Source organism: Ziziphus jujuba, chromosome 5 (genome assembly GCF_031755915.1).
Source record: "Ziziphus jujuba cultivar Dongzao chromosome 5, ASM3175591v1".
Lineage (NCBI taxonomy): Eukaryota > Viridiplantae > Streptophyta > Magnoliopsida > Rosales > Rhamnaceae > Ziziphus > Ziziphus jujuba.
This window is the reverse complement of record NC_083383.1, coordinates 4,507,900-4,533,605: the sequence shown is the minus strand read 5'-3', so window position 1 is coordinate 4,533,605 and position 25,706 is coordinate 4,507,900. Positions and strand designations below refer to the sequence as shown.

The 25,706-nt window shown below is 35.2% G+C and overlaps 1 non-coding gene and 2 pseudogenes across 1 annotated transcript; 2 read left to right on the top strand and 1 right to left on the bottom strand.

The window, feature by feature from the left end:
* The first annotated feature begins 1,316 nt into the window (after positions 1–1,316).
* TRNAT-GGU (transfer RNA threonine (anticodon GGU)) lies at positions 1,317–1,388 on the top strand. Its single transcript has one exon. It is a non-coding gene; the product is annotated as a tRNA-Thr (tRNA).
* A 14,270-nt stretch (positions 1,389–15,658) lies between these two features.
* Positions 15,659–16,425, top strand: LOC132803686 (photosystem II D2 protein-like; annotated as a pseudogene).
* A 3,086-nt stretch (positions 16,426–19,511) lies between these two features.
* Positions 19,512–20,733, bottom strand: LOC132803685 (photosystem I P700 chlorophyll a apoprotein A2-like; annotated as a pseudogene).
* Between the last annotated feature and the right edge of the window lie 4,973 nt (positions 20,734–25,706).

Here is a 25,706-nt window from a genome sequence, read left to right as displayed (position 1 = left end):
AAATGTTTTTCGAAGTGATATTTGTAATTAAAAGTATTTTATTTATGTATTTTATTATTTTTTTAAATCGAGATTTTAACATGAATTTTATTTATATATTTTACCATGTTTTCAAGGATTATATAAATTTAAAATTTATCAAAAAGATTTTCTACAGTGTCTTCCATTATTTTATTAAATTATTGAGCATAATTTTTATAAATTATTTGTTGAAATCAATTTTGTTTTACGTTAAATCCCTTTATTACTAAATTGGTTTGCTGTGTATTATTTGCATTTTATTTATTAATATTCCTTGATTATTCACTTGGCTTGATTAATATATGTCATGATTATATGTTGAATTAAACGTTGGCTTGGTTAAATTATTTATGATTTGTTTTATTCTTTTATGACAATGTGTGACAATTTAATAATTGTTATTGAACTTAATTATCATTTAGTAATTGTTACAAAAATTACTTTTATTTGTATTTCTGCTTTACTTGCATTATATATTTTAGATCTTTAATTTATTGTATTTTATTTGTAATTTATCTAATTAATTATTTATTGATTTTTGGGGTATATAGATATTGGGTTTTGTGAAGTGTTTTAAAAGGGGGACAGTTCAAATTGAGTGAAATGGTGAGAGTTTTGAGAGAAAATATCTTTTCAAATGCTTAGTATTTAATTATTAACTTATTTATTATTAATTGATTAAGTTTATTATTATGTTATTATTAGTATTGGATCACTCACAGAGATGATTAACATCTCACGTTTTTAAATCTGTTTCCCTAGGCCCAGGTTAGTAGACGTTGATCACCCGGGACAAACTCGACGTTTTGGTTTGCTGTCGAATTTTAAGGAGTTATTTCTTTCTTTTTCTTCCTACCTTGTACTATTTCTTTTTATCCTTTGTTGTATTAAATTCCATATTTATTTGTAAACTTTGATGTTCTGTATACTATATTGGACATTTATTTATAATATTTCTTCTAGTTCCCCATCAATTTTTTTTTTTTGAAGTGCTGCTAATATGTGGAAGTAAATTGTAGTAAGGCGGGAGGAATAAGGAGATATTTTTAGAAGTGTGTTTTATGTGTAGGGAGTTTTGAAAGTCCAACTCTTAGAGGAGATGCTGCCGGATTTTTTATTGGAGGGTCTGGTATGGTTTCCCTAGGATCAGGGCTTGTCTAGGGTTCCGGTGAGGAATTTTGGATGGGTCTTAGCATATAAATGTATAAGATGAATCTATAGACATATAACATATAATAAGTATATACACTAAACTCATAGTAACTGGTGGCTTATTTGGGAGTTGAAGTAAACGGGCCCTTTTAACTCAGTGGTAGAGTAACACCATGGTAAGGTGTAAGTCATCGGTTCAAATCCGATAAGGGGCTTTGGTTTTTCATAAAACTCCAATGGCAGTATTCATATTTATAGAGATATTTTTGCCATTTGTAATAAAAAGGTAACAAACCATGAAATGTAATTGTAATATAATTAATTTTTATGTTGAAATTCTATTAAATACTAATGAAATGTAGTAATTTCTAGTAGTTATAGTTATAAAGTTTAACATTTATTATTATGTTTATTATATTGTTATAAATATTATAATGAATAATGCTAAGTTGTCTACTTGAATCTCCAAATATTCCTGTTACTTTATTCTATTATTCCAATCAAATCAATTAGAAATCAACAAAAGAAAAAGTAAGTGGACCTAACCCATTGAATCATAACTATATCTACTATTCTAATATTAAAATTCGATCAAAGATAAAATTGGAATAGTGGATCTTTTTTTTTTCTTTTTTCATTTTCATATCTACTTGGACTATGCGGGAATTTGTCTGATAAGAACCTAGGACGACTCCTAAACCGATATTACATTAGCCTGGATCTAATTATGTTCAAGTTTTAATGGTCACCATGATCCCTAACTAACCTGTGATTAGAAACCTTGGTATATAGTGAAGACACCACAATAGGTGATGGAAGTCCTATTGATAAGTCAAAACTAAAACACTCATTCACTAATGGTGTTTTAGATGTTCCAAATAATAAAGAGAATTCAATCTCACAAATAATTTTTTGTATAAAATTCAAGCTTCCTTTCTCATTGAAAATAAGCCTTTAAATAGGCTTTGGATGAACAAAATAAAACCCTAAAAGGATTAGAAAATTTCGGCCAACATAGAATCCAATTAGGAAATTGCCTAATTTCACATCCTTTCCTAATCTAATTTGGATTAATTAATTTTCTTATTTTGAAGTAGGAATTATTTAATTTACAATGAAAATAATAAAATAATAACTTTCCTAAACTTATTTTTCCAGCAAATAAATAAATAAAAACCCAAAAAAAAAAGTCAAATGCAAATTAGAAAACGAGTTGACTAGTTTGACAACTAAGCTGACTTATGTCTGATGTCCGAGCTAACTTATGTCTGTCTGATGTCCAACTAACTTATATCTGTCCGAGCTAACTTATGTCTGTCCGATGTCCTAACTAAGTTATGTCTGATGTCCGAAGTCCGAGGTCAGATGTCCGAGGCATGGGTGTCCGATACAAAATGTTCGATGTATGGGTGTCCGATATAAAATGTCCGATGTATGGGTGTCCGATGTAAAATGTCCAATGTATCAGCCTTCACCACTTGGATGCTTAAAACAGATCTTTTATCTTCAGGTATGGACAAGCCCTTTTGAGAATGAATTACGTTCTGGATAAAGGCAGTAAAATTGTCCTTAAACCTTTTAGCTTGAGCCTTAGTGATCGGTCCAGTCTTCATCCGTATTAGATCAGTACCCAAGTGAGTTGTCGATTGTGAGAGCTCGGGCGGATTCGCATCATTCCCCTCCTCTTAAAAAGGACTTGCCCTCAAATCAAAGTCATCACCTGCAGCAAAAGGAGACAAATCAGCAACATTGAAGGTGGCACTAACATTATACTCACCCGGTAGATCAAGTTTGTAGGCATTGTCGTTTATCCTTTCCAAAACTTGAAAAGGTCCATCACCCCTCGGCATGAGTTTTGATTTCCTTTGTTCAGAAAATATTTCTTTCCTCAAATGCAGCCACACCCAATCTCCAAGTTCAAAGACCATTGGTTTTCGGCCTCGATTAGTCACCTTTGCATATTGCTCGGTCCTCCTTTCAATATTTGCCTTTGTCTTCTCATGAATCAGTTTTACAAAATCAGTTTTTTGTTTTCCATCTAGATTAGCACACTCACTCAAAGGTAAAGGTGTTAGACCTAATGGAGTCAAAGGATTAAAACCATAAACAATTTAAAATGGTGTATATTTAGTAGCTAAATGTAAAGACCTATTATAAGCAGATTCAACATGTGCCAAACATTCCTCCCAAATTCTCAAATTTCAACTAATTAATGCTTTCACCAATGCAGACAAAGTTCTATTCATTACTTGTGGATGACAAGTAGTTGAAAATAAAAGCTTAGTACCTAACTTAGCCCACAAATTTTTCCAAAAATAACTTAAGAACTTAGCATCCCTATCCGAAACAATAGTTCTTGCCATTCCATGCAATCTCACAATTTCCTTGAAAAATAAATTAGCAATATTGGATGCATCATCAGTTTTATTACATGCAATAAAATGTGCCATCTTAGAAAACCTATCTACTACAAGAAATATTGAATCCCTACCTATCCTTGATCTAGGCATCGACAACCACATTTTCCTTACCTTTTTTGTAGCGGATCACATATGGAATGGTTTCAATAAATTAAATCCACTTGGCATTCCTTCGGTTGAGCTTTCCTTGACCCTTAATATGTGATACGAACCTAGGACGACCTGTTCCTAAACCCGTATTATATTAGCCCGGATCTTAATTAAATTCAAGTTCTAAGGGAATGGACCTCAACCCCTATCCAACCTGTGGTTAGAAACCTTGGTATAATGTAGACGCCACAATAGGGGATGGAAAACCTATTGATAAGTCAAGCTAAAACAACCAATTCTCTAATGGTGTTTTAGGTGTTCTCAAAGAACAAAGAGATAATTAATCTCACAAGTATTTTCTTAATCAAATCAAAGTTATATTCTTATTGAAAAATAAGCCTTTAAATAGGCTTTGAAAGAAACAAAATAAACCCTAAAAACCCTAGGAAAAACCGGCCACGCAAGGAAGAATTCTAGCTTGGCCGAACCTTTCCTTTTCCTAATCTAATTAATTAATTCCCTTATTTTCAATTAGGAATTAATTAATTTACAACCCAAATAATAAAATAAAAACTTTCCTAAACTTATTTGTTCAATAAGTAAATAAATACAAATCCAAAATTAAAGATAGTTTCCTAAAACAAAAAGTAAAAACAAATTAGGAAACTAAATACGGTAATTTTTGGCTATGTTGGTAATGACCCTTCTTTGATCTAATTGGACTCCAAATCAGCTTCAATAGTCTTTGTGGAATGCCAAATAAGCTTATTGTGAAGTTTCTCACGTTGCCCTTGGTTGGAAGTATGAGAAAAGGCTAATACAGTAAAATACAGCAAAACCAGCAAGGAATACAGCAAATTTGGCCTTTTCTTCCCCTTGTACGCAAACCACCATGTTATTCAGCTTTGAAGCTGATTTTTCTGGTTTCTATGACTCATCCACCATATTAATTGAACCCATAAGAATGGGGATCCAATTCATACAACCCGACCTCCATCTTCGCACTAAAAACGTTACCCGGGTCCATTTTGGCTTCTATTACTTGTATGAATAAAACAGGCCTTAGTTCTTTAGATATGGCCAACCCCTCTTGACTATGACTTATTCCTTGTATAAAGACAACAAGATTGTCCTTGAACTTCTTGGCTTGGGCTCTAGTGATCGGCCCCACCTTCATCTGTATTGGGTCAGCACCCCAACGGGTTGTCGGTTGAACGGTCTCGAGCGGATTCGCATCATTCCCCTCCTCTTGAAAAGGATTTGCCCTCAAATCAAAGTCATCACCTGCAGCAAAAGGAGAAAAATCAGCAACATTGAAGGTAGCACTAACATTATACTCACCCGGTAGATCAAGTTTGTAGGCATCGTCGTTTATCCTCTCCAAAACTTGAAAAGGTCCATCACCCCTCGGCATGAGTTTTGATATCTTTTGTTCGGGAAATGTTTCTTTTCTCAAATGCAGCCACACCCAATCTCCAGGTTTAAAGACCATGGGTTTTCGGCCTTGATTAGCCACCTTTGCATATTGCTCGGTCCTCCTCTTGATATTTACCTTTGTCTTCTCATGAATCAGTTTTACAAAATCAGCTTTTTATTTTCCATCTAGATTAGCACGCTCACTTAAAGGTAAAGGTGTTAGATCTAATGGAGTCAAAGGATTAAAACCATAAACAATCTCAAATGGTGTATATTTAGTAGCTGAATGTAAAGACCTATTATAAGCAAATTCAACATGTGGCAAACATTCTTCCCAAGTTCTCAAATTTCTACTAATTAAAGCACGTAACAACGCGGACAAGGTTCTATTCACAACTTCGGTTTGCCCATCTGTTTGTGGGTGGCAAGTAGTTGAAAATAAAAGCTTAGTACCTAAATTAGCCCACAAAGTTTTCCAAAAACAACTTAAGAACTTAGCATCCCTATTCGAAAAAATAGTTCTTGGCATTCCATGCAATCTCACAATTTCCTTGAAAAAAAAATTAGCAATATTGGATGCATCATCAGTTTTATTACATGCAATAAAATGTGCCATCTTAGAAAACCTATCTACTACAACAAATATTGAATCCTTACCTGTCCTTGACCTAGGCAAACCAAGAATAAAATCCATAGACAAATCTACCCAAGGATAGGTAGGAATCGGCAAAGGCTTGTACAATCCATGCGGCTTCAATGTTGATTTTGTTTTTCGGCACTTCAAACATCTTTCACAAATTCTCTCAACATCTCTCCTCATGTTAGGCCAATAAAAATGTTCTTACAGTAAGGATAAAGTTTTTAAAACACCAAAATGACCCATTAAACCATCCCCATGTCCTTCCCGAACCAATAATTCTCTCATGCTACAATTAGGCACACAAAGTTTGTTTTCCTTAAACAAATATCCCTCAAATATGTAAAATTTATTAAATCCATGTTTCAAACAGGTTCTAAAATTTTTTCCAAAGTCACTATCATGCTCATAAAGTTCTTTCAATTGTTTAAATCCAAGCAATCTAGCATCTAAGGTAGAAAAGAGTACATACATTTGGGATAATGCATCAGCAACCACATTTTCCTTAGCTTTTTTGTAGCGGATCACATATGGAAAGGTTTCAATAAATTCAATCCACTTGGCATGCCTTTGGTTGAGCTTTTCTTGACCCTTAATATGCTTCAAAGACTCATGATCCATATGATTCACAAACTCCTTTGGCATGAGATAATGCTGCCACGTCTCCAAAGCCCTCACCAAAGCATACATCTCCTTGTCATAAGTCGGGTAGTTTAGGGCAGCTCCATTTAATTTTTCACTAAAGTAGGCTATGGGTCTTCCTTCTTGCATTAAGACAGCTCCAATACCTACACCCAAAGCATCACATTCAATTTCAAAAGTCTTAGAAAAATTTGGCAAAACTAATAAAGGTGCATTACACAATTTTTCTTTCAACAAATTAAAAGATTTTTCTTGTACTTCCCCCCATTTAAAGCCGACATTCTTCTTGACAACTTCATTCAATGGTGCTACTATGGTACTAAAATCCTTGACAAATCTTCTATAAAAGCTTGCCAAGCCATGAAAGCTCCTCACTTGGGTGATAGAAGTAGGAACCGGCCACTCTTGAATTGCTTGCACCTTAGCTTGGTCAACTTTGATTCCTGCAGCACTTACTACAAATCCTAGAAACACAAGCTCATTTTTGCAAAAATCACATTTTTTAATGTTAGCAAACAATCTTTCCTTTCTAAGAACTTGCAAAACTTGACTAAGTTGATCCACATGGTCATCCAAATTTTGGCTATATATTAGAATGTCATCAAAATAAACAACCACAAATTTACCAATAAATGGACGCATTACATGATTCATAAGCCTCGTGAAAGTACTAGGTGCATTAGATAATCCAAAAGGCATAACTAACCATTCATACAGCCCATATTTAGTTTTGAATGCGGTTTTCCATTCATCACCTTCTTTCATCCTAATTTGATGATAACCACTCCTAAGATCAATTTTTGTAAACATGCAAGCACCATGCAACTCATCAAGCATATCATCTAATCTAGGAATGGGATGTCTATATTTGATGGTAATGTTATTTATAGCCCTACAATCAACACACATTCTCCCTGTAACATCCATTTTTGGCACTAACAAAACATGTACAGCACATGGACTTAAACTCTCACGAATATAACCTTTGTCAAGTAAATCACTTACCTGTTTTTGCAGCTCCTTTGTTTCTTCGGGATTGCTCCTATAAGCTGGTCTATTTGGTATGGCAACCCCTGGAATAAAGTCAATTTGATGTTCTATCCTTCAAATAGGTGGTAGTCCACTTGGAATTTCATTTGGGAAGACATCTCCAAATTCCTTCAAAAGAGAAATCATTGAACTTGGCAATTCAAGTTCTTCAAAGTTAGTTTGATCATTAAAATAATTTTCTTTATAAATCATGACCAGCAAAGGTTTCTTACACTCAATAACCTTATTAATATCCCCTAAACTCAAATAAAAGTTGCTACTTGACCTTTCTTTTCTTTCTTTTTCTTTTTCTCTCTATGATTGGTGCAAACCTTCAGATTTCCCTTCCTTCTCCAAGCTCTCGGGTTTGCCACTTTCTTTCCCCTCTCTTTCAGTTTTCCCTTGATCTTTCCACTCAATATGAGTCTTAGAAACCTTACCTTGCTCAGCAACCTCATTCTTACCTTCTTGAAAGGATGGTGATACTTGCTTTTTCCTTGAGCTTCTCTCCTTTGTTGCATTTGTAATTGGTCTTTGTAAACCTCTTTAGGAGATAATGGTTCCAGCTTGACCTTCTTCCCTTTAAACCTGAAAACAATACTATTTTCTCGACCGAAATGAGTAGCATCTTTATCAAATTGCCATGGCCTACCTAATAGTATATGTCCAGCAATCATGGGTACAATATCACATAAAACTACATCCTCATATCTACCTATATTAAATTTTAATTTGGCTTGTTTATTTCCTTTCATCTCACTACTATCATAAGCCATTGTAATCTATATGGATAAGGATGTTTTATTGTTTTTAAGCCCAATTTATCAACTACAAGTTTACTTATTACATTAGTACAACTCCCACAATCTACAATCATGCTACAAATTTTACCTTGTATTTCACTACGAGTGTGGAAGATGTTCTCTCGTTGAATTTGTTCTTCATCCTTGTAAACAGCAAGTACCCTTCTTGAGACAAATTTAGCTCAACATTTGATGTGTTTAATGGTTCAGCCTCATCATCAAGTCCTTCATCTTCTTGTTCGATTTCAGCCTCACTAGCCTCACTTTCGAATTCCACCTCTCCATTACCCCTAATTACCATTATCCTTCTATTCGGGCATTGGGTGGCTATATGTCCTCTTCCTTGGCACTTGAAACAAATAATTTCTCTTGAATTCTGAGGTTTAGGTTCAGATTTTACCTCACCTTTAATGGCTTGGGCAGATTCGGTTTTAAATTCTCTTCTCGGTCGGTTGGTAGCTTTTTCACCAAGTTTCGGCTTCAGCTTGCTTTCATAAGTGGAATTGTTTTTCCAGCCACTTGAACTTGTCCTTCCACTGCTAGAAACTCTTCCAAACCGTGTGCTAACACCCCTCCTCTTGAATTGGTTCTCAAGCTTAATTGCTACATGCAATATCTCCTCCAATTCTAAGTATTGTTGTAATTCAAGCTGGTTGGCAATGTCACGGTTTAACCCTCCAAGAAATCTTGCCATTGTTGCCTCCCTATCCTCCCTCATGCTTAACCTCATCATGAGCATCTCCACCTCTTTGTAATAATACTCTACGGACCTAGTTCCTTGAGATAAAGATTGAAGCCTTTGATGCAGCAACCTATGGTAATGGGATGGCACAAACTGTTTCCTCATGGCTCCTTTCATTTGACGCCATGTCGAGATTAAATCATCACCAACTCTCTTTCGGGTATTTTGCTCATTGGTCCACCATTGGAGTGCATAATGTCCAAACTCCATTGCTGCCAACTTCATCTTCTTACCTTCCGAATAGTTGTGGCAGTAAAAAATCATCTCCATTTTTTCTTCCCACTCCAAGTAAGCTTCGGGATCACTTTTACCCATAAAAGATGGGATGTTAACCTTGATATTTACCAAATCATCATCTGTATCTTCCTTCCTATATCTTCCACGGCCAGCTCTATCTTGGACAGCAACAGTTTTGTCCATACCTTCCTCAAAGTCTCCACCGAATGGCTCCTCATCAAATTCCTCTCTCGGTCTCTCACGACCTCCTCGTCCTCGGCCTCGTCCTCTGTGGAATTCTTGCCTATTTCTTGTGAATCACAAACTCCTTTGGCATGAGATAATGCTGCCACATCTCTAAAGCCCTCACCAAAGTATACATCTCCTTGTCATATGTCGGGTAGGTTAGTGCAGCTCCATTTAATTTTTCACTAAAGTAGGCTATGGGTCTTCCTTCTTGCATTAAAACAGCTTCAATACCTACACTGGAAGCATCACACTCAATTTCAAAAGTCTTAGAAAAATTTGGCAAAACTAATAAAAGTGCATTACACAATTTTTCTTTCAACAAATTAAAAGATTTTTCTTGTACTTCCCCCCATTTAAAGCCAATATTCTTCTTGACAACTTCATTCAAAGGTGCAGCTATAGGGCTAAAATCCTTGACAAATCTTCTATAAAAACTTGCCAAGCCATGGAAACTCCTCACTTGGGTGATTGTTGTAGGAACCAGCCACTATTTGGTTGCTTGCACTTTAGCTTGATCCACTTTGATTCCTGCAGCACTTACTACAAATCCTAGAAAAACAAGCTCATCTTTGCAAAATCACACTTGTTCATGTTAGCAAACAATCTTTCCTTTCTAAGAACTTGCAATACTTGCCTAAGTTGATCCACATGCTCATCCAAGTTTCGGCTATACACCAAAATATCATCAAAATAAACAACCACAAATTTACCAATAAATGGACGCATTACATGATTCATAAGCCTCATGAAAGTACTAGCTGCATTAGATAATCCAAAAAGCATAACTAACCATTCATACAGCCTATATTTAGTTTCAAATATGGTTTTCCATTCATCACCTTCTTTCATTCTAATTTGATGATAACCACTCCTAAGATCAATTTTAATAAACATGCAAGCACCATGCAACTCATCAAGCATATCATCTAACCTAGGAATGGGATGTCTATATTTAATGGTGATGTTATTTATAGCCCTACAATTAACATATATTCTCCAAGAACCATCCTTTTTAGGTACCAACAAAACAGGAACTGCACATGGACTTAAACTCTAACGAATGTATCCTTTACCAAGCAAATCACTTACCTGTTTTTGCAGCTCCTTTGTTTCTTCGGGATTGCTTCTATATACTGGTCTATTTGGTACAGTAGCCCCTGGGACAAAGTCAATTTGATGTTCTATCCCTCAAATAGGTGGTAGTCCACTTGGAATCTCATGCGGGAAAACATCTCTAAATTCCTTCAAAACAGAAATCATTGAACTTGGCAATTAAAGTTCTTCAAAGTTAGTTTGATCATTAAAATAATTTTATTTATATATCATGACCAGCAAGGGTTTCGTACATTCAATAGTCTTATTAATATCCCTAAAACTCAAATAAAAATTCTGGTTTTTCCTCTCTTTTCTTTCTCTTCTTTTTCTTCCCTCAGTTTGGCTCTCATTGGCGGAAATTTCCAGATTGTTAGTGCTCTCGGGTTTACTCTCTTTTCTCACCCCCCTCTCGGCTTTCTCTTGGTTTTTCCACTCGATTTGGGTTTTAGAAAGCTTACCTTGATCAGCAACCTCAATCTCACCTTCTTGAAAGGATGGTGAAGCCGTTGGTGCCATACTTGTTTTCTCCTTGAGCTTTTCGGCCTCCCTCCTTTGTTGCATTTGTAGTTGATCTTTGTAGACCTCCTTGGGAGTCAATGGCTCCAGCTTGATTTTCTTTCCTTTAAACCTGAAAATAACACTATTTTCTCGACCAAAATGAGCAGCATCTTTGTCAAATTACCATGGTCTACCTAGTAAAATATGTCCGACATGCATTGGTACAATGTCACACAAGACAACATCCTCATACCTATCTATATTAAATTTAACTTTGGCTTGCTTATTTACCCTCATCTCACCACTATCATTTAACCATTGTAACCTATAGGGTTCTGGATGTTTAATTGTTTTCAAGCCTAATTTATCAACTACAAGATTACTTATCACGTTGGTACAACTCCCACTATCTATAATCATGCTACAAATCTTACCTTGTATGTCGCAGCGAGTGTGGAAGATGTTTTCTCTTTGTATCTGCTTTTCATCTTTGTAGACAGCAAGTACTCTCCTTGAAACCAAGCTCAACTCGGCATTAGACGTGTCTACTGGTTCGGCTTCATCATCATTGCATTCCTCCTCTTGCTCGGTTTCAGCTTCACTTTCCTCGCTTTCTGATTCTAGTTCACTATTGCCTTTCAACACCATGATCCTTCTATTCGGGCATTGGCTTTTGATGTGTCCTCATCCCTGGCACTTAAAACAAATTATTTCTCTTGATCTTGAAGGTTTAGGATCAGATTTTACCTCATTTTTATGGACTTGGATAGATTCGGTTTTATGCTCTTTCTTTGGCCGATTGGAGCTTTCTTCCCCCACCTTCAACTTTGGCTTGCTTTCATAGGTAGGATTGCTTCTCCAGCCACTTGGAATTGATCTTCCGCTGTTGGAAACACCTCCAAACCTTGAGTTGACACCTCTCCTCTTGAATTGATGCTCAAGTTTGATAGCCACATGCAACATTTCCTCCAATTCCACATATTGTTGCAATTCTAGTTGATTGGCTATGTCACCATTCAAACCACCAAGGAACCTTGCCATAGTTGCTTCTCTATCCTCATTCATGCTTAGCCTCATCATAAGCATCTCCATCTCCCCGTAATAATCCTCCATAGACCTACTTCCTTGAGATAAAAATTGAAGCCTTTGATGCAGCAACCTATGATAGTGTGATGGTACATATCGCTTCCTCATGGCTCCTTTCATTTGTCGCATGTAGTGATCAAGTCATCACCAACTCTTCTTCGGGTATTTTACTCATTTGTCCACCATTGAAGTGCATAATGACCGAACTCCATTGCTGCCAATTTCACCTTCTTGGCCTCCGAATAGTTATGGCAATCAAAGATCATCTCCATTCTCTCCTCCCATTCCAAATATGCTTCCGGATCACTTTTACCCATGAATGGTGGAATATTTACCTTGATGTTGCCAAGATCATCATCCCCTATGCCTCCCATGGCCTAGCCTCTCTTGGACAGCAAGTGTTTCATCCATTCTTTCTTCAAAAGCATCTCCGACATTTTCCTCCTCAAACTCCTCTCTTGGCCGGCCATGGCCTCGTCGACCTCGACCTCGGCTTCCATGAGCATCTATCCTTATATTCGACACTCCTTAGGATGTTTCTAACATATTTATCCTCTAATTTAAATGGTCAAATTGAGTATTCATCTGCTGTAGTTGCTCTAAGACAGCCCTCATGTCCGTTTGTTCACCACTCCCCGGAGCTCAAGAACCACCATGGAATCCTACGGACTCTTCTTCATTAATTCTCAAAGGTGGATCTCCTCTTCTCACCCTTGAATCTGCCATGTTAGTATAAATAATGCAAAATAAAATAAATTCTCACCAAATATCACTCCCTCACGTGTTTCACTCAATTAAGAACTTGACACTCGTGTTTGCACACTAGTTTCGGCTTTTAACCCTCTTTTGTGCTCACACTCTCTTGCCTTTTTTCTCTCAATTAATTATCTCAAAGTTCTAATTAAAACACCCAAAAAACAGCAATTAGATCATAAGTATGTTTTAATTAAACTTATCAACAAAACAGTAGCAAAAAAACTAGGCAATACTGAAGGAATTCAACAAAACCTAGTTTTCGGCTTTTCTAGGTAAAATAAAGCAAATTAATGAGAAAACTTTGGAATTTTGAAGAACTGAACCAGATAGTAATATATTATGAGTTCAAGAATAAAATTCTAGAAAAATAAATTCAAATCCGAACAATAATCAAAGAGAACAAAAATATAGAAAAGTGTTGGTTGTTGTTCTTGTAATTCAAGTTTTGTATCAAATCCTTTAACTAATTTTAATCCAAATAATTTAAGCACCCAAAATCCAAATATCCAACAAAATAATTCTCCAGAAACTCAAAATATCACAAATCAAATCTCCAAATCAAACAAGTTCCCAAACTCATATTTCAACACCAACAAACCCAAATTTTTTTTTTTTATTCGGCTTTACCTCTTCTTTTTTTTTATTTTCTTTTTTCACTCACAGAACATAAACAACTGCAGCAGTAAGAATAATTACCAAAATTTCAATTCCAACTCCAAAACAAACACCAAACCTGTGACCTCCCAATCAAAAATTCAAATTGTACGATTTTTTTTTTTTTTTGTTATATGTTGCTGCAAACCCTTCCTTTTTTTTTTTTTTTGAATATATGAATGCAAATATTTAAGACTAAAACAGCAAAGGAAAATCAACAAAAACCAAAATTAACAAGAACAATGATGAAAAGTAACCAACAACGTAGGAAACAAAAATACGATAAAACTATGAAAGAATTTTTTTTTTCTTTTTTTTTTATGATGCAGAACATGTATGGGATGGATGCAACCTTAACCTAATGCTAAAATTGCAGAATAACACAAAACAAATAAAGCAAATAAAGATAGATCTAACCTAAACAAAATTTGTCTCTATACCAAATGATACGAACCTAGGATGACCTGCTCCTAAACCCGTATTATATTAGCCCGGATCTAATTATGTTCAAGTTCTAATGTAGTGAAGACGCTACAATAGGTGATGTAAGTCCTATTGATAAGTCAAAACTAAAACACTCATTCAGTAATGGTGTTTTAGGTATTCAAAAGAACAAAGAGAATTCAATCTCACAAATAATTTTCTATATAAAATTCAAGCTTCTTTTCTCATTGAAAATAAGCCTTTAAATAGGCTTTGAATGAACAAAATAAAACCCTAAATGGATTAGGAAATTTCGGCCAACATAGAATCCAATTAGGAAATTGCCTAATTTCACATCCTTTCCTAATCTAATTTGGATTAATTAATTCCCTTATTTTAAAGTAGGAATTAATTAATTTACAATGAAAATAATAAAATAATAACTTTCCTAAACTTATTTGTCCAGCAAATAAATAAATAAAAATCCAAAAAAAAAATCAAACGCAAATTAGAAAACGTGTTGACTAGTTTGACAACTAAGCTAACTTATGTCTGATGTCCGAGCTAACTTACGTCTGCCTGATGTTCGAGCTAACTTATATCTGTCCGAGCTAACTTATATCTGTCCGATGTCTAAACTAAGTTATGTCTGATCTCCGAAGTCTGAGGTCAGATGTCCGAGGCATGGGTGTCCGATACAAAATGTCCGATGTATCAGCCTTCACCACTTGGATGCTTAAAATAGATCTTTTATCTTGAGGTATCGACAAGCCCTTTTGAGAATGAATTATGTTTTGGATAAAGGCAGCAAGGTTGTCCTTAAACCTTTTAGTTTGAGCCCTAGTGATCAGTCCAGTCTTCATCCGTATCAGATCAGTACCCCAGTGAGTTGTCGGTTATGCAAGCTCGGGCGGATTCGCATCACTGTCAATATTTCCAATTAAGTCTTCTTGTTTCTAGATGTTGTATAGGAATTCCATTCCATTCCCTTACTTTACAGTGAAAGATTTATTCCAAGCACAACATACATAAGAGGCGTTAAAAATACCTTTCTTTGATTCCAGCACACAGGACAAGATCACTTTCTATTTTATTATATATATTTCATAATTTATAAGTATCTATTTTAGATACTTTGATAGATATCTATCAGATCAAGGTTTAACATAACAAATATTTCCATCCATATGGATACATACAATATTTTTTCCTAATAATCGGATGGAAAATGGATGCAAGAAAGAGACTTTTATTTATAGTCTCCTATTATTAAATTCAATACCCTATTAATTTAATTAAATATAAATAATAGAGTAAAATAACTAGAATAGGAAGTTTATCAAAAGAAAATGAAAGAGTAAAATAGAAAGTAATAAAATATATGATACTATAGTTTAGTTTAAGACATACAAATTCTTATTTTTATTAATTTTTCCAATGGGATTCAAGAATAAGATTAGTTGATGGAACTGGAGGAATATATATGGGGATCTATCAGTAGCAAGAAAAGGGATCGCTTGTTTCTTGAACAATTCTTTTCAAATCAAATCAAAAATGCATCTATTTGATTGATGAGTCATAAGACAATTCATGGTTCAGGTGGTTATTCAGAATAGGAAAGGATAATCGAATTGAGTTCAGGGATTTTACTTTACTAGGTTGAGTTAGAGACCAATAAATTTTTTTATATTCAAAACCTATTTGAAAGAAGGGGCAATGGATGAGAAATCAAATCATACATAAATGATAGAAGCCCCAACATTCTGAAAATGCTACGAGGTGCTCGAACATGGTTGAAGTAGTTGAATAGGAGGATAACTATGACTATAGCCCTTGGTAAATTTACCAAAGACAAAAATGATTTATTTGATATTATGGATGACTGGTTATGGAGGAACCATTTCGTTTTTGTAGGTTGGTCCAGTCTATTGCTCTTTCCTTTTGCTTATTTCTGCTTAGGGTTTTAGTTTACATGTACAACCTTTGTAACTTCATGGTACACCCATGAATTAGCAAGTTCCTCTTTGGAAGACTGCAACTTCTTAACCGCTGTAGTTTCTACTCCTGCTAATAGTTTAGCACACTTTTTGTTGTTACTATGGGGCCCTGAAGCACAAGGAGATTTTACTCGTTGGTGTCAATTAGGCAGTCTACTGACTTTTATTGCTCTTCACAATGCTTTCGAACTAATAGGTTTCATGTTACGTCAATTTGAACTTGCTCGATCTGTTTAGTTACAAACCTTATAATACAATTGCATTCTTCGGTCCAATTGTGATTTTTGTTTCTGTATTCCAGATTTATCCGCTAGGTCAGTCTAGTTGGTTCCTTGCGCCAAGTTTTGGTGTAGCGGCTATATTTCAATTCATCCTCTTTTTCCAAGGGTTTCATAATTGGACATTGAACCCATTTCATATCATGGGAGTTGCTGCGGTATTGGGCATTGCTCTACTATGCGCTATTCATGGTGCTACTGAAACCCATTTTCCTTTGTAGTATTGGCCTTTTGCGGTATTTATCATGCACTTTGGGACCTGAAACTCTTGAAGAATCTTTTCCATTCTTCGGTTACATATGGAAAGATAGAAATAAAATGACTACAATTTTGGGATTTCACTTAATCTTGTTAAGCATAGGTGCTTTTCTTCTACTATTAAAGGCTCTTTATGTGTATATGATACCTGGGCTCCTCCGCCGGGGGGGGGGGAGATGTAAGAAAAATTACCAACTTGATGCTTACTTAGCCCAAGTATTGTATTTGGTTATTTATTAAAATCCCTTTTTGGGTGAAAGGAGTGAATTGTTAGTGTGGAAGATTTAGAAGATATAATTGGAGGGCATGTATGGTTAAGTTCCATTTGTATACTTGGTGGAATATGGCATATCTTAACCAAACCCTTTGCATGGGCTCTCCGTGCACTTATATAATCTGGAGAGGCTTATTTGTCTTATAGTTTAGGTGCTTTATCTGTTTTTGGTTTTATTGATTGTTGCTTTGTCTGGTTCAATAATATTGCTTATCATAGTGAGTTTATGGGCCTACTTGACCGGAAGCTTCTCAAGCTTAAGCATTTACTTTTCTAGTTAGAGACCAACATCTTGGGGCTAACATGGGATCTGCTTAAGGACCTACCGGTTTAGGTAAATATCTAATGCACTCCCCCATTGGGGAAGTTATTTTTGGAGGAGAAGCTATAAATTTTTTGGGATCTACGTGATCCCTGGTTAGAACCTCTAAGGGGCCCCAACGGTTTGGACTTGAGTAGACTGAAAAAAGGCATCCACCCCTGGCAAGAATGGTGTTCTACAGAATATATGACTCATGCTCCTTTAGGTTCTTTAAATTCCATGGGGGGCATAACGACCGAGATCAATTTAGTCAATTATGTCTCTCCTAGAATTAGGCTAGCTACCTCTCATTTTGTTCTAGTATTCGTAGGTCATTTATGGCATGTGGGAAGGGCTTGTGCAGCTGCTGCAGGATTTGAAAAAAGAATTGATCGTGATTTTGAACCTGTTCTTTCTATGACTCCTTTTAATTGAGACAGGAAGCCTGATGCTTAAAGTAGGAATCAATTTGATTCCACCATGCATATTAGGTTGGGTGGGTCAAGTCAGATTTAAAAAGTATTCATTTTTCCCTTCTTTTCAACCCATTTATATCTAATCTTTTTTTTTTCTTGTTCGGCTATCCCACTTAGCCGAGCCATTCCCCTTTATGATACTGAAAGGGAAAAACCAATAAAATAAAGAAAAGCAACAAATCTATTCACCAAGCCAAGAAAGGAGAGAGAAGCATTCGAACCCTCGATAGTTCTTTGTTTCAAACTATACTGGTTTTCAGGAACGGAGCTATCAACCACTCGGCCATCTCTCTGAAAGCTAATTTCTATTTTATTTTTTTTCTGCTGAGTAGAACATGGACATATAAGTTAATACCATTACTATCTATAGAAAGATATCGTGTATGAATCTATAGGCCTATCTGTCTGTATATATATAGATGCATGATCCAGCATGCCCTTTTGTAAAGTAAAATAACCACCCTCAATTCTATGCCTTAATAAAAAAAAAATGGTAAAAGTTGGTAATAAGTCATATAGAATCAATGATGGAGTCATGTTAAAATACTTCTATGATGCATTTTTTTTTTTAATAATTTTTTGGCTGATAAAGATATCAAATAGTATAATTCTTCTGTTGGTAGATTGGAGGATTAGAAACATGGCTATTGCTTTCCAATTGGCTGTTTTTGCATTAATTGCTACTTCATCAATCTTACTGATTAGTGTACCTGTTGTTTTTGCTTCTCTTGATGGTTGGGCGAGTAACAAAAATGTTGTATTTTCCGGTACATCATTATGGATTGGATTAGTCTTTTTGGTGCGTATCCTTAATTTTCTCATCTCTTAAACCTATTCGATTTAGATCTACAACTGACCCCTCCCTGCATTCTTTCAGGTTATGAGACACATTAAAATTCGATATAAGCCCCAAAAATAAAATACAAATAAAGAAAAAATTCTAAAAATTAGAGGGAAGGGTCAAACTTATTGTATTTATGTATTTGTTTTGTAAATTTTTTTTATATAAATATGAAATAAATATGTATTATAAATTATATATAATCTATATAAACAAATATTATCTCGAAATAAAATATAATATATAAATATATAATAAGATATATAAACGAAAAAAAGGTTATTTATTTTTTTATCCACCATATATCATAATATAATAAATTTTAAAATTATATTATATATATAATTATATATACTGTAAATAACATGAAATATAAAAATGAAAGAGAGTATTTGGTCTAGCTCTGCTCTAATATAATCTATACATTTCATATCAGGAACGAAAAAAAAGATGCGGATATAGTCGAATGGTAAAATTTCTCTTTGCCAGGGAGAAGATGCGGGTTCGATTCCCGCTATCCGCCCGGAATAATAACTTAATGTATTTAAGTTAATAGAATAAAGGATTAAGTAAAGTTTATCAGAATAGTATATTGGTTCTATACCCCCTTCTTTTTCTCCCGCTCCCAAAGAAAACCGGTAATTAATTCCTAGTTAACAAATTAACAAAACGAAACCTAAAATTTTTTGTCAAAAAAATGTTGTAGAGATGGGATTTGAACCCGTGACCTCAAGGTTATGAGCCTTGCAAGCTACCAAGCTGCTCTACCCCGCGATGAAAAGACAAGTGTGAAACAAGGATTGAATGCGCCCCTCGACCATATCTGTACAAATAGGATAGCCCATTTATACAAAATGGTAAAGGGGCCCTCTATGATCATCGATCATAGAAATGAATAGAAAAACGAAGAGATAGTTTAATCCTTACCAACTCGATCTTGTTGCTCTGGGCAATGAAATGCATAAACCATTTCTTGAAGTATGTGTCCAGATAAACTGAAGTCTCGATAGTTAGCTCTCAGTCTTGCAATTGAAAAACAACGTTGATGAAGGTGTGTAGGTGCACCGTTACGGGGTGGGGATTATAACTTTCCATGAATTTCCCATTTTTCACTCAATGACAGAACTTTGCTTATTTCTTTTTCTGAGGATCGACGAATCAAATGATATTTTTGTTGTAATTTTTGCCTCTTCTTCTCCCTTTGAATCAAACTTTTTCTTGCCATAATGGTTCAATTCCTATTAGTTTAGTTTCAATGATACAAGTCGGATCTCAGACGTAGAAATATAAGAAGGCAATCCCCCTTCTCCACCGAAAGAAATGATATTATCGAGGATAATACAACACATAAAAAAAAAGAGTTAACCAAATTTGCCTGATGTAGAGGCAATCAAGAAAGCCGCATAAGTGAATATATAACTTGTAGAAAGTGGGCTAACCCGACCAATCTTACTTGCATAATGGAAAGAGCCACCGGTTTATCTCTCCATTAAATCAAATTAGCCAAAGCTTTTCATTCATGAGATGCTAAAGTTTTAATCAATTCCTACCAATATCCACGCCAGGAAATTAAGAACATAAACCCAATAGCCCAAATAAGATGTCCAAATAAAAACATCCACGCCCAAACCAATAAACTTTTCATACCAAAAGGGTTATTTCCATTGATAAGTTGTGAAGAGTTTAACCATAAATAATATTTTAACCATCCCATCCAATAAATGGAAGACTCATTAAAATGGGAAACCTTACCCTAGCATAATGTGATGTGCTTCCAATGCCAATAAAAAGTCACCCATCCAATGGTACTTAACATCCAAAAAACCACCAAATAAAATGCGTCCCAAGCCGAGCACCTTGTCCCAGACCGTCACAAGGAAAACTATAACCAAAATCCTTTTTATCTGGCATTAACTTAGAACCACATGCATCTAAAGCCCCTTCCAAGAAGTCTCCAGGTCCTATTATTAAGAATAGTGAATTGTTATTCTCATTAACAACATTTAACCAACCAGGCAACCATATGCTTCTACCTGCATTGAACGCGGGACCATTCGTTGAAGATAAAAGTACATCGAACCAATATAAGTTTTACCATGAGCCGATTGTATCCATTGGGAAAATACAGGTTTGATCAAGATTAATAGTTAGAATAAAATAGTGTTCTTATTTGAAATGCCCTGTGATCTTCAGCCAATTTTACACTTCAATATAATTCCCAAGAGTAAGTGCTATAGCTAGTTTCCAATACTCGGCAGTGTGGTCGAACCAAGCCTCTGCAATTTCAAAATCTCCTTGTCGAATGGCCTCTTCTCCCCGGTCGGAATAGATGGGTAAATTCCTTCCCTTAGAGCAGTGCTTGAGAGTTTCCAACCTCATATGGCACAGCAATCAAATTATTTTAGTATCTCATTTTTTAATCTACCATAGATAATTGAATAAGATTTCTAATGGATCTATCGCATTTTTTTCTCTCGAGTTAACCAAAAGAGGTTATGAGTTTTAAACGTTAATTTTGCTTAATGATTAATCAGTTTTATCTTTTCTCCCACCTTCATAAAGCATAAGTATTTCCACTATCATTAGAATTTTTTGAAAGGTAACTATCTCAGTTTCATATATAAATTTATGTAGAATCTTTGAAAAATACTTTCTTCATAAGAAGGAAAAGACTTACTATTGTTGGGATCTGATGTTACACCACTGCTTAATACCTTAGGGGATCAACTCTTACATAAGTGGATTCCTAACTTCTATCTCATATCATGACATAAGTAAGCAGTTGTTATTGTATCGGCCTAAAATCTTGCAAATTGATCTTTACGATGCTTCCTTTTCAATTAGACCCTTTATCCATAGAATAAAGCATCTAGGCATACCAATTTAGTCATATTTCCACTTCTATGAAGTGCATTTCTTTACTATAGCTGAAAAAAATCATTGTTTGGGATCATACATATGTAGAAAGCCTATTTTTTCTAGTATTTATTAACAGATTTGCTATTTCTTTCCCTTTCTATAATGGAGATAGTCGCACATAATGATAGATCACAGCCATATTATTAAAAGCTTGTGGTAAGAATGGGTTCCACTCTAGTGCTCGAAAATAATATTCCAAAGCTTTCATATGTTCTCCGTTCCCTGTGTGGATAAGCCCTATATTATAGAGTATATAACTTCGATAATAGGGATCGATTTCTAATCGCATAGCTTCATAATAATTCTGTAATGCTTCTGCATAATTTCCTTTGGATTAAGCTGACATCCATTACGGTCGTTGTTTGATTCAAAGAATCTCTGTTTCAAAACCATACATGATATTTTCATCTCATACAGCTCCTCCTTTATGTGCATAATGAGAATAATACATGGAATCCACAAAGATTAAAATGAAATAGTCTCATTATAAACTGAGGGGGGCTAGTGTTTTTACAAGAAATCTCTAGCCAACCTTCTTGTAAAAAACCTTTCCTTAACATCAAGCATATTGGTACTTGATAAAATAAAAAAAGGGTGACTCCAACAATTTCTTTGTCTTCAAAGCCTCTTAATTTCCAGGAATTAGTCACTTCAACAGTCTTCGATGGTTATATGGGTATCCAAAATACAAACAAGATGGATGTTTGTTGTCCAAACCATTCTTGTTAGTCCCGATCCTGATAAAGAAAAGGTATAATTTATACCAAAGTTTTCGCGTTGTTGATTCCTAGGTGATGTGAATCCATCCGAGCTCGCACAACCGACAACTCACTGGGGTACTGATCCGATATGGATGAAGACTGGACCGATCACTAGGGCTCAAGCTAACAGGTTTAAGGACAACCTTACTGCCTTTATCCAGAAAGTAATTCATTCTCAAAAAGGCTTATCCATACCTAAAGATAAAAGACCTGTTTTAAGCATCCAAGTGGTTGAGGCTGATACATCGGACATTTTACATTGGACACCCATGCCTCAGACATCTGACCTCGGACCTCGGACATTAGACATAACTTAGTTCGGACATCAGGCATACCTAAGTTAGCTTGGACAGACATAAGTTAGCTCAGACAGATATAAATTAGCTCGGACATCAGACATAAGTCAACTTAGTTGTCAAACTAGTCAACTTGTTTTCTAACTTGCTTTCGACTTTTTTTGGGTTTTTATTTATTTATTTGCTGGACAAATAAGTTTAGGAAAGTTATTATTTTATTATTTTCATTGTAAATTAATTAATTCCTACTTCAAAATAAAGGAATTAATTAATCCAAATTAGATTAGGAAAGGATGTGAAATTAGGCAATTTCCTAATTGGATTTTATGTTGGCCGAAATTTCCTAATCCTTTTAGGGTTTTATTTTGTTCATTCAAAGCATATTTAAAGGCTTATTTTCAATGAAAAAGGGGAAGCTTGAATTTTATATAGAAAATTATTTGTGAGATTGAATTCTCTTTGTTCTTTTGAACACCTAAAACACCATTAGTGAATGAGTGTTTTAGTTTTGACTTATCAATAGGACTTCCATGACCTATTGTGGCGTCTTCACTATATATCAAGGTTTCTAATCACAGGTTGGTTGGGGGTCAAGGTGACCATTAGAAGTTGAACATAATTAGATCCGGGCTAATATATATGGGTTTAGGAGCAGGTCGTCCTACGTTCGTATCATTTGGTATCAGAGCCAAATTTTGTTCAGGTTTGATCTATCTTTATTTGCTTTATTTGTTTTTGTGTTATTCTGCAATTTTAGCATTAGGTTAAGGTTGCATCCATCCCATACATGTTCTGCATCTTAAAAAAAATTTAAAAAATTTAAAAAAATTTCATTCCTAGTTGAATTAGGATTTCCTAGTTTTACCGTATTTTTTGTTTCCTAGTTTGTTGGTTGTCTTTCATCATTGTTCTTTTAATTTGGTTATTGTTGATTTTTCTTTGCTGTTTTAGTCTTAAATATTTGCATTCATCTATTAAAAAAAAAATTAAAGAGTTTGCGGTAACATTTAAAAAAAAAAAAAGCTGCACATTTGTGTTTATTTGGAGGTTACGGGTTTGGTGAATTTTTGGAGTTGGAATTGCAAATTTGTTATTTATTCTTGCTACTTCAGATGTGTCTGATACTCAGTGAGTGAAAAAAAAAAAAATTCGGGTGTGTTGAATTTGGTGTTGCTGGAAATTTCTTTGAGCTGCTGCATTGTTGACTATTTGTTACATATTTAGAGTTGCTGGAGAATTATTTTTGCTGTTGGATATTTGAGTTTGAGTGCTAAATTATTTGGATTAAAATTAGTAAAAGGATTTGATACAAAACTTGAATTACAAGAACAACAACCAACACTTTTCTATATTTTTGTTCTCTTTGATTCTTGTTCGTATTTGAATTTATTTTTCTAGAATTTTATTCTTGAACTCATAATCTATTACCCTCTGGTCCAGTTATTCAAAATTCCAAAGTTTTCCCATTAATTTGCTTTATTTTGGCTAGAAAAGCCGAAACTAGGTTTTGTTGAATTCTTTCGGTATTGCCTACCTTTAGCTACTGTTTTATTGATAAGTTTAATTAAAACATACTTGTAATCTAATTGCTATTTTATGGGTGTTTTAATTAGAACATTGAGTTAATTCTTTGAGTGGAAAAAAAAAGGCAAGAGAGTATGAGCTTAAAAGAGGGTAAAAGCCGAAACTAGTGCGGAAACACGAGTGTCAAGACCTTGTTTGAGTGAAACACGTGAGGGAGTGAATATTGTGAGGATTTATTTTATTTTTGCAGTATTTTACTAACATGGCAGATTCTAGAATAAGAAGAGGAGACACACCACTGAGAATTAATGAAGAGGAGTCTGTAGGATTTCATGGTGATCCACGAGCTACTGGGAGTGGTGAGCAAACGGAATTGAAAGCTGTTATGGAACAATTACAGCGTGTGAGTGCTCAAGTTGAGCACATGAATCAAAGGATGGGAAGTCTAGAAGTTTCCCAAGGAATTCCGAACATAAGAAATAGGCAAGAATTCCATGAAGGTGGAGTTCGAGGTCGAGGATGAGGAGGCCGTGACAGACCGAGAGAGGAATTTGAGGAGGAGAATTTCGGTGGAGACTTTGAGGAAGGCATGGACGAAATCTTTGCTGTCCAAGAGAGAGCTGGCTATGGAAGGTATAGGAGGGAAGAAACAGATGACAATCTTAGCAATATCAAGATCAACATCCCACCATTCATGGGAAAAAGTGATCCCGAGGCATATTTGGTGTCGGAAGAAAAGATGGAGATGATATTCGACTACCATAATTATTCAGAGGGTAAGAAGGTGAAATTGGCAGTAATGGAGTTTGGTCATTATGCACTCCAATGGTGGACAAATGAGCAAAATACCTGAAGAAAAGTTGGTGATGACTTGATCACTACATGGCGACAAATGAAAGGAGCCATGAGGAAGCGATTTGTACCATCACACTATCATACGTTGCTACATCAAAGGCTTCAATCTTTGTCTCAAGGAAGTAGGTTCGTGGAGGATTATTACAAAGAGATGGAGATGCTCATGATGAGGCTAAATATGAATGAGGATAGGGAGCCAACAATGGCGAGATTTCTTGGTGGTTTGAACCGTGACATTGCCAACCAGCTTGAATTGCAACAATACTTGGAGTTAGAGGAGATGTTGCATGTAGCCCTTAAGCTTGAACACCAATTCAAGAGGAGGGGAGTAGGATCACGGCTTGGAGGTGCTTCCAGCAGCAGGAGAATCAATTCAAGTGGCTGGAGAAACAATTCAGCTAATGAAATCAAACAAAAACCGAAAGCTGGAGAAGAAAGTACCAACCAGTCAAAAAGGGAGGCCAAGACCGAATCTGTCCAAGCACTTAGAGGTGAGATAAAATCTGCTCCTAAACCTCAAAAATCTAGAGAAATAATTTGTTTAAAGTGCCAAGGAAGATGACACATAGCCAGCCAATGCCCAAATAGAAGAATCATCGTATTAAAGGGTGATGGTGAGCTGAAACTGAACAAGAGGAGGAATGGAATGATGATGAAGCTGAACTAGTAGACACATCTAATGCCGAGTTGAGCTTGGTTTCAAGGAGAGTACTTGCTGTCTACAAAGATGAAGAGCAGATACAAAGAGAAAACATCTTCCACACTCACTGCGAAATACAAGGTAAAATTTGTTGCATGATTATAGATAGTGGGAGTTGTACCAACGTGATAAGTAATCTTGTAGTTTATAAATTAGGCTTGAAAACAATTAAACATCCAGAACCCTATAGGTTACAATGGTTAAATGATAGTGGTGAGATGAGGGTAAATAAGCAAGCCAAAGCTAAATTTAATATAGGTAGGTATGAGAATGTTGTCTTGTGTGACATTGTACCAG